Consider the following 11,187-nt stretch of genomic DNA (forward strand, 5'->3'; position numbering starts at 1 on the left):
ATGGGCATAGCTCACTACCTATATAGCACAACCAGGCATAGCTACCTACAATCTAATGTTTTGTTGTCTTGCAGACGCCCATCATGGCCAGCCTCCGGCAGCACAAGAAACACAACGAGGAAGAGGAGGGACACCTACAGGGATCCACACAGGCAGTTGAGCCTCAGCAGCAGCAGTCACACACCACATACAGTCATTGCCATCTCCCTCGCCAGCTGCCAGCATCCCCACCACCACCTTTATCAACACCACCACTGCCGCTACCATGTACCACAGAACAAAGCACAGACTACCTCCTTTGCACAGACATTCATCTCTGCCACGTCTAACACCTCACTCCAGTCTCCCTCTCCAGCCTCATTTCCAGGCGTCATCTTCACTCAGTCGGCAGCGGCAGCTGGCAGCAGCAGGCCATTACCACAGCTGCATCTTCCACAGTTTGCCTTCTGCTTCCTCCTCATGGGATCTCTCGTCCCGCCTTGTCGCCATCTGCCCCCGACTGTGTCTGCGATGGTGTTGTAAGGAGGGGAAGAATATGGCTCATTTATTTTGTGAAGGCTTCAAAGTACACTAAATTTATTGAGTTTATAAAGCTGCAACTTTCACCCCATTCTCTGTGATATACTGTATTTTTATGTGCAGATCACGCAGATCTATCATTCATGTTTTCTTACTGAAGTTCCAATATAGTGTATATGTGTATGTTTCATTCCCAACATGCTAACCTAATCTGTTTGGCAGACTTTCGTTGTCCGCTGTACGCCGTCGAATATAGACGTGATACCCATCACCCTCCAACCAAAGCTCCAGCAGCTCACCATATGCAGCGGAGATACACACACTCGGCGTCAACTCCTTCCACTGGTATGAAGACCTGCGCCATGTCAACTTAAGGTGAGCTGCCAAATTTATCTATCTATCTATCTATATCTCCGACACCCTGATCCCTCACGGTAACTTCCCTCCAGTGGGTGGCCGCAGCAGAAGTGTCTCCATCTCTCCTGTTCTGGCACTCCCTCTCAGCACATTCAATCCTTCTACTTCCAGCTCTCTCACTCCAATACTCGCTTACCCTATTGATCCACTTCACAGGTGGTCTTCCCCTGACACCCCCTCCCTCAATCCTTCCCTCATACACTCTTCACAAAGTCATTCTCCTTCTTTCTCATCACATGTCCAACCCATCTCAGCATACCACACTTCACCTGTTCAGCCACTCCACAATCCACTCCCTTCTCTATCACACCCATACCAAAACTCTCATACACACTTTCATTACTTTCTCCATCCCATCCTGACACACCACATGCACCTCTTATATAACTCATTTCCACTCCACATATTCTCGATTGCTGTGCTGCATTCCATGTCCTCGTCTCTGATGCATATGACAGAGTTGGCAGGATAATACTGTACCTAATGCCCCTCTTTACCCCCAAGCTCACATTTGTTCTCATAACTCTGTCCAGTGCACCTACTACCTATCTGCCCTTCACTGCTCTTTCCTTCACCTCATCCTCTATCCTTCCATGCTTACATAAAACTGTCCCTAAATATTTAAACTCGGTCACCTCCTCCATTCTCTCCTCCCAAGCCATATCCTACTCTTCATTGTGCTCTCTCCTCTAACTCTACAACTTTGCAAAATCAATGGTCTGCTCTCTCGCCCTCTCAAATACCATAACTTTATTCTTTCCAGCATTCACTTTCAGTTTTCTCCTCTTACACACCCTGTCAAACTCATCCACTATCCTCTGCAGCATCCCCTCATTCTCTGCCAACAATACCATATCATCTGTAAACAGGCCTGCCACCAATGACTCCTCTGTACCTCTCACTTTCAGCCTAAATTAGCACCCTCTGGTTTTCATTGCTCTCACACAACAGTCCATGTACACATCAAAAAGCCATGGTGACATCACACACCCGTCTCACACCCACACCAATGCCAGACGTCTAACTCAACTCACCATTTACATGTACAGAGGCACTTGCATCTTTATAGAAGGATCTGCCCCTCCAGCAAATGCCCCCCCACACCATAATTTATATCCTTAGATTAGAACATCCAATAAACACTTCCTGTTAACCCTGTCATATGCCTTCTCTAGGTCCATGACAGCAGCAAACAGCTTCCTATCCCACCCTAGGTATTTATCAACTAGCATTTTCAGTGCAAATATTTGGTTTACACAATGCCTCCCTTTCCAAAAACCTTCTTCATCACACACTTTTTTTTTTTTTTTTTTTTCTTCATCCTCACATTTTAACCTTTCCATACACTTTTACTTCCACAATGAGTACTATACTTACTACCCATTAACAATTACAATCACCTCTGTTTCCTTTCCCTTTGTACAGCAGCACAACAATAGTCCTTCTCCAGTCCTCTGGCACCTCACCCTGTTCTCATGGTAGGTTACAAATACACGACAACCACTCTGCAACTACATCTCCATACATCAGCATTTTTGCTGTTATGCTGCCGAAGAGTATAAATCAGGTGTTTCATGTATTATGTTTGTAGGAGTTTAATGAGATGCTGATACAAAAACAATTGTCTACAAATACTTCTGTACCACAAACCAGATCTTTGTCACTTATTCTTACACTGTTACATGCCTGTAAAAAAAGTTAATTGAGAAATGTTAAATTGTCACTTGGTTGTGCTGCCTGAGGCTCTTGCATCACTCACTTACTGCCCTGTTCAAACACAAAACCTTTGTGTAGGGAATTCTGTGCAGCATATTGTTGAAATCAGCATATCTATTTACCTCCCCACTACTCCTCTTTCATAGCCTGTTGCTGCTGCTTTATAACATTTTCTGAACACTGCACTTCTAAAATGAATTTTTACCCCCCTGAGGAAGATGAATTTTGTTTCATTTACACATGAGATGTGAAGTCTTCTTTCTCCTGTAGTTATTTTCTCCTCTTAAGAGAGGAAATAAGATAGCTTTAAATCTTCAAGACTAATATTCCTTTTTGTTCAAATCTTTCCAAGAGTGACAAGATACATGAAACAATTTATTTATCTTTTGTCTCTGAGAGTGACAGCATCATTGAGAAACGTATGCTTAAATTATTTATCCATTTCATACAAAACATTTATTGAAAGTTAAGCATAATTAGCAAATACAATACTTTAGGACCATATTTGCTGCATACATTGTCATGCCCAAGGAGTTTGGGAACTCTGATTAATGAAGTGGCCATCATGCTGTGCCCTGATGCATTCTGATAGTTAAAGTAGGCAGTTTATATTTACAGTAACTTTTCATGGCTCCAGCAACAACATTTTGCTGTTTTATATTTGTTTGTAAGAACATTTTAGAATCCAATAATATAGACAAACTTTTCATCCAGTATATAACATTATACAATAATGCTATGAACTTTTGGCAAGATTTATTTATATTTTCTCATATTTAGCTTTTATGTTAACTGAAATTCTTCTCTTTTGTATTCTAGCAAAAACATGATCATGCAAGTGAATCCAAATACTTTTAGGAGGCAAAAGTTACTTGAGGAACTTCACTTAGCACAGAACAAGATCAGTGACCTATCAGCAGAAATGTTCTTTGGACTCTCCAACCTCATTGTAAGTTGTTGTGTGACACATTTATACATTGTATTTATCCAGTTATTGTTATCATAAACATAACTGACACGGAAATTAAGAACAGTAATGTATATATTTTATGTATTTCACACCATATCATTGGCAGTTGAAGTTAGGACAGGGGTCTCCCACAGCTACATTTCTTGAGGACATTCTTTCCACTGTTTTTGCAACAAATATCACTTGCGATGATGATGGGTTAATACTTAATACTTGTAGAATTGTGAACGTGAGGCTGACAGAAAGTCACTTAGGTCACGGGCACACCTTTTGGCTTAATTTTGTCATCTTAGTTGTGAATAGTTTCCTCATCAATGCCTCCCATGACGTATTTCCTTTACTAGTGGCAATTATCATACCAACAATTGTGATTCCTGTTATATTTATAAAATTCAATATTATCTACAGGCAAATCTGCATGTGAAAGCCTCTATTCTTGAGTTTTAGGCCATGCAATAAAAGTTTCTTAAAATAGATTAAAGAATAAATGATCAATTCAAAATAACTATGTATTAGCTTGCCATTCCAGTCTAAAAATTTGAGTAGAAAAGTGGCACTTTTAGTGTTATTGGGAACAATTAGATGAAGTGCAGACTCCTAAAAATATGTTTTATTTCAGGTCCTCTCCCTGCGAAAAAACATCATTGAGTCAATAGAGGCAGCTGTATTCAGACATCTGCAGCATCTACAAGACCTAGATCTCTCAGAAAATAGAATAGAAAATTTAGAGGAGAAAGCACTGACCGGACTGTCCAACTTAAGAGTCTTACACTTGAGAGACAACAGACTGACTTCAATCCCAGCCACAAATCTTGCTTTGATTCCTGACTTGGCAGAACTTAGTTTAGGAAGCAATTACTTCACAGCAATACAACAAATAGATTTCAAATCCATGAGAAGCCTGAAGAGCCTTGACCTGTCTGGAGCTTCACTCAATGAAGGACTTACTGAAGATTCTTTCAAAAGCCTCTCAGGCTTGCGGAAGTTGAATCTGGAGAGCTGTGGATTAATAACCATTCCTAGTTTCCCTTTGAGTGCTCTAACCAGTTTAGAAGAATTGCATATTGGCAACAACCCATTTAGCACATTGCCATCAGACGTATTCAGAAACAACCACAATCTGCACTCCCTTTATATATCAGGATGCCCAAACCTTGTGTATATAGAGAGGGATATTCTACAAGCCAACCTGAACATCAAACAAGTGGTAATCACAAACAACCCTCAGCTGACCTACATTGCCCCTAACGCCTTGCGCTTGCTGACGGAGTTAGGAGTGCTGGACCTTCGCCACAACAACCTCCAACAGGTCAGCGAACAGGCAGCAGCATGGTCAGACATCAAACACTGGTACCTCGAGGGAAACCCAATTGCATGCAACTGCTCTGCTGCCTGGCTGCGTGCCCTTATACTAGAAACTAATTCTAATGAGTCTGAAGTGTGCTTCTCCTCCCCACATGGAAGGCGCATTGTTACGCTCCACCGATATTAGTGAGTTGGCCTGTGGTTTGGATTCCACCACACAGGGACTGGTCATTGGCTTGGTGGTTTGTTTCCTTGTGGTAATGATCACTGCCGCAGTGGTAGTCATGCTGTACCGCCACCACGACTCTTGTGTCCACCGGCTCCTGAAGGGGCATCACATAGGAGGCCCCGGGAGCAGTTGTGACCACCCCTACACCCACAGCTACCACCCAGCCTGCACTGTCACACCCACCAAACCTGTGCCTGTTACTGAACTCTAGCAGTTGGCCCGATATTGAGCCTAAAACTTGAATCACTTTGGGCCAAGCCCTACCCGTGATCACCCTAAAGATTGTGAAGTGTGGGTATTGAAACATGGATTGAAAAGTGTTTGCTGAGGTCTAGAATCTTGCTTTAAGCCATTGTGTGAAAGATATGGCTCTAATTTAGAAATGAACAGAAGTGCATTTAGCATGCATTTTGATATTTCTTAATGGAAGTTGTGTTATTTGTTCTTCTTTGCAGTGCCTGTCTTCCATATCTTTGGAGACTCATGCCTTTATTCCTTTTTGACTTTCCAGTTGCCTCTGTACAGTCAGCCAGGTTTATATACCCAAAGCAGGTGGTCCAGTGTCAGTGTTGATATATACACTAAGAAAAAGCTAAGTTAATTTCTTAGTGAGATACATCATTTAAATCCCATTGTGATACTATTTACATGGAAGAAGGAAAATAGAACAATGTGACTTCCTTAACATTAATCTAGTCTTTGTTATTTCTCTTCATGAAAGGTGTATATTGCCTTATCAAAGACTGAACATTTTCTTGTATTCCCTAAGTCCCTGTGATAGACCTATCATACATGCTCTTTCTAAGAATGTTTCAAGTATTGTAGGATTTTTAATGTTTTATGTGAGTATACAGTAAAATTATAGACTGTGATCATATTTCACTTGTAGTATGAAGTTTTGGGGGAGCAGACTACATTCATTACCGAATTAGCAATAATGAATATTTTAATTCATGTACATTAATAATAATTAGAATCCTGGAAATCATTGTAATACAAAATCTTTCTTTTATAAATACCAAAAAATTGCTGAACATGTACGTAGGTATGTAGATAGTTGTCAGACTCACCAAATTCTAGCAAAAAGCGGCAGCAGAAGCTGGAAGTACAACTTCTGGAGCATTAAGCTCTTTTCATGTAATTTATGTAAACAGCAATTTTTAAAATCCACTTTCTTTTCTTCATTCATAAAGAAAGAAGGAAAGTTATAAGTAAGCAATACCAAAGGCTTTAAACTAATGATGAGTATGTAATTCCAAACTCCATCAAAGTATTTACTTATCCTGATTATAGCACATATTTATTGTTTTTTATGCTATTCAGTGCTCTTGCTTTTTAAAATATTAACATATTTTTGGAACTATAATGCCTGTTCAGGAGCAAGTCTTAGAGGTCATACTCATCCGGAAACTATCATGCTTCCTTGCTTCTCTGCTCACTAGAGTTGATGTGGAGGCCTAGACAGCATTATGCTAAGGTCTTGTGAACTTAGAACTTTTTGTCTGGTCACATGCAAGTTTGAATATAATTTAGTAAGCCAGTGGCTCTTACATCCTTACCTAGTTAAAAGTGGTACAAACTTTATATACTATTAACTGTAAATATTCATACTGCACTCTTATCTTATGTTCCCTCAAGAAATTGTTTTAGTACATTTAAGACATTTCATATAGGATAAACTGAAAACAGTATATACATTAACAAGTGAAATGCTTACTCACTATACAAAAAAGCTAGTCTCTTCTGACTGTTAAAGAAAGAGCAGTCCAGCCTGGGAAAAACTATTGCAAGTCTGTGAGGATATCTGCAGTAACACAAGGCAAGCCAGTGTCTTTGCTAAGTGCAGTATTTTCCCCTTTACAAAGGCCTTAAAATGTTTTGTACTAAGAGTCTAAGACTGCATTATGGGCAAGAGGTGCTGGCATTGTCACACCCTCACAGTACTGGAATGAATGTATCACCAGCAGCTCTGATCTCTTAAGATATATCTACATGTAGTCTGTGGAAGGTGACATTGAGTTTAGCTAAACATACTGAGCTGGGGCCGGATTCACTAAAGTTACGGGCACCGTAAGCTCTTACAGTGACCGTAACCCTCATTATGGCTATTCATTAAAGGTTTCTAGAGTTCAAGTTTTCTTCATGACTTTGTCACTCAAGCTACCGCAGTGGTAAGCAGCAGAGAAATGAAGACATTTTTTGTCGCTGGGCAACCTGGCAAAAATACTTTCCAAGGGTTGAATGATTGATAGCTTTTTTGTGGTAAAGTAAACTTATATCCAGTTTACTGATAACATAGCATTGTATATAAAAACACTCATTTCCTTCAGGTGAGAAACCATGAACTTTATCATATGGAATATAAGAACAAACCCCTTGCTGTTGCAGAATCCCTAATCTAAGTAAGAGTTCAGAATTATATGGTAGTCTTTGACCAAAACGAATGGGATTCAGAGACTAAAGTTTCAGAGCACTCACTGGGGCATTTCAGGCATTGCTGGTGCAATGCCTGATAATTATAGCCCCAGCCATGGGCTGATGAAGGAGAACCTAGTGATGCTGTCATCCTAAATTATTTGAAGTGTATAAATAACCATTAAACCTTTTTGGAACTGAAACATCATTGCCATACCCACAGTACTCAGTTCATTAGCAGAAAATGGATGACACAGTAATAAATTTGCTTGCTGCTAATTTATTTCATGTATGGGTGTAATGTGTACTGTACTGGTATACATAAATGGAATACATGCAGTTAAGTATTTGGATTATGAAAGTTAAGAGTTCACACTTATCCATGATATGCAAGGTTTAACAGTCAAATAAAGTCTAAGATGTCTCATCATACATATGTATGTGTGTGTGATGTCATCACTCTCTAACCTAACCATCAGGCATGCATGATACATGATGACACAGGAATCTTGTACCAATCAGCTACAAGAGAGACATGTGCTCTAATAAACCTCTAGTAATCTCTCAACAAATCAGACTAATAGGGGGAGACCTTATCTGAAATAGCTGAAAATCCAAAAAAAATCTAAACTTTTGTTAAATTTGAAAATCAACTTAATTATTTCCTGTGTGTGCCTGTATGACTGAAAAATAAAATCAACCCATGAGCAGCTGCATTCCTCTTACCTTATGCCAAGAGGGTTCAGGAGAGACTTGAGAGACAAGCAGCCTTTCTTTTGAGATGACACAGTCCAGATTTGCGCCAAATTCCTCGCTGTAAACCAGATCTTCGACTAAATTACAACATCCATCCACATGCTCTTTGGTCACACACCGTATATAGAGGGTTTACTGTGTATTTACACAGACACATATATGTATTATATCAGAGCACATGTTTCTCTTGTAGTTCATTGGTTCAAGATTCTTGAGACATCATGTAACATGCATGATGATTAGCTTGGGGAGCAATGACTTCACCTCTGGATTGTGAGATGTAGCCACCACGTGATGAGCGAGCTGTTGACATTTAGAGTTAGTGAATTACATTGACGTTGGTTTATCGGTCACCTCACCTCCCATTTCATACGAATGGTTTGTATGAACCTATTTAGTGAATCTAGGCCCTGTTCTGGAAAGACAGAAAGTATGTAGTAGAATCTGCCTTACTAATATGTCCTAAAAATTTTGTAAATCAGATGACAGTGCACAATATTATGAAGCACACACACACACACACACACACACACACACACACACACACACACACACACACACACAAAACTGTTGACTATAACATAAATAGGAGTGGGTTCAAGTGTTTATCATGGGAGGAGACCCAGAGATGCAAGCAGATTTTTCTTTTTTTTAAGAAATCACACTGAAAAAACAATAACAGTGCTGACTAGTAAGTAAAAAGGAAAGTAATGCAGTCTCCTTTTTGGGAAATAGTTCCATCACTTTGAGTAAGCCAAAAAATACTTTGCCACCCCCCACCCCCCATTAACTTTTGGGGGAACATGGACCCTGTGGTCCTTCCTCTCAGGGATCCACTCCTGAACACATTTTAAAAGTACATCTATTTCAAAATTCTTCCGTTTCATGATTCATACAAAAAACTGATCAGAAGGGACTAGTAATAACATTTCATTTATTAAAATATGGATTCTTTTAGCACTACTGACAAAGCATTCACTGACTTGTAATTCATACTCATGGGGTAATTACTGAATACTTACCTTTATAAATCTAGGTAACTATACATACTAAATACTTGTATTTTAACCACAGTGTTTCACATGCAATGAGCTAATTTCTGAGCTTTTCAACCTCCCACTGTCACAAGCAACGAAGTTTGTACAGATCCATTAAAGCACAGAATCCTCAAGTCTGTCACCACCACTCCCGGACACTAGATGCCCTGGCTTACTGAATACTGCACTAGCATCAGCAAGTTATCTCACCCTACAAAACCAAGAATTTCTGAAATATTCTATCTTATGATAACACTCTTGAAATACAGTTATTCTATCAGGCCAAACCAAAGATGTGCTTTTGTGTTCTATGCAACTCTGGTAGATGTAGTCAAATTTGGTCAGCCATCACTTGACGAGTTATGCAAATAGATAAGGCAATGTGTAATCCTTTTGGGCTAGCCTGCAGACTTGTCTAGAAATGGTTTTCTTTTTTTGTGTTCAGTGAACATTATTATTTTATTGGAATTGTAGAATCATTTATACATTCCTGCTGTAGATGTTACATATTTTTTTTACAGCCATGGAGTATCAATTTAAAGACTGAAATGATTTAAAATGAGTTTCAGTCCTTTATAGTATAAAAATGTAAAATGAGCCAATTCATAGTACGTATCTCCTTCAGTCATTTATACTTCACTTTTATTATTAGTCTTATAATTAGAAGTTCAATATATTGTACCTTTCTCATAAATTTATAAAGGAACTTTCCAAGAAGTATGAAACCTTAACTAAATTAATTAACTTTTGAATAAAAGGAAGTCAATCTGGTCAAGAAATACTCATGAGCATATTGGAAAAAAAAAGTTACACTAATAATTGGAAATGTAGGAATACACCACAACTAAGACATTTTCAGCAATGACCAAAGTTTAGCTGACCTTTCAAAAGTATCAAAAAAAGTAGCTGGAAACCCTTTGTCTGCCTGGCTGTGAGACTATGCATTGGTTTAGAGACTGTGTGGGAATACCCAATACATCAAATTTATCAAGTAGTACCTGAGTGAGGCCTAGTATCTGCATCTCTGAAATAATCATTAGCAGATGCTTGATATTGATTTTCCCCAATGCATGCAGTCAAATGAAACACTGGACTTTCAATGCACTACTTTTCTATGGTAATTATTAAAGAGCTTGAGCTACTTAGTTACATGATGATGATTCTAGTCTAGGCTGTAGTGAGGCATGGCATGTACCTAAGGTAGATCACCACATGTACCAGATGCCATTTCAATATTATACTGATGGAGAGTCTGGCACTGATATTTGATGATAATTTTTTTAATAAGTAAACAAATTTTATATATAAAGACATTCAAATTGGCCATAACTTGACCCACTTCTGGCGAGTGATTTTATAAGAAAATAATCTATTATAAACAAATACAGTTGTGGTGTATCTCTCATTTAAAAAAAACTAAATTCTTACTCCAGACAAGGCTTTATACCCTTCATGATGGAAGATCCTTTACAACGGAATGTATTATATTTATCATGCACCTCTTGTAAGAAATATAAATTTTTCATACCCTTTATATATTTGTGCAAATTGTCCAGTTATGTGAGTTTGTAGTATAAGGCTCCCAATTTTTTAAGCATTAGTGGTTGTAAATATATTATACATACATATAAATCTATATATGCAGTGATTACCTATAGTAGTCTAAACACTGTTAGTAGATTTTCAAGATAATCTCTTTCAATTCCAGAATTCTTATAAATATCTTCCTGTAGTTCTTGAATAGGTAATGAAGCATAAAATAATTTTCAAAGCACAAGTAATGTATGCAACATATCAAAATGTAATAAGGTTTAAATACCTAA

The 11,187-nt window shown here is 38.5% G+C and overlaps 1 pseudogene; it reads left to right on the forward strand.

The window, feature by feature from the left end:
* Positions 1–265: 265 nt before the first annotated feature.
* Positions 266–11,187, forward strand: LOC127005264 (leucine-rich repeat neuronal protein 2-like; annotated as a pseudogene).

Source organism: Eriocheir sinensis, chromosome 29 (assembly GCF_024679095.1).
Source record: "Eriocheir sinensis breed Jianghai 21 chromosome 29, ASM2467909v1, whole genome shotgun sequence".
Lineage (NCBI taxonomy): Eukaryota > Metazoa > Arthropoda > Malacostraca > Decapoda > Varunidae > Eriocheir > Eriocheir sinensis.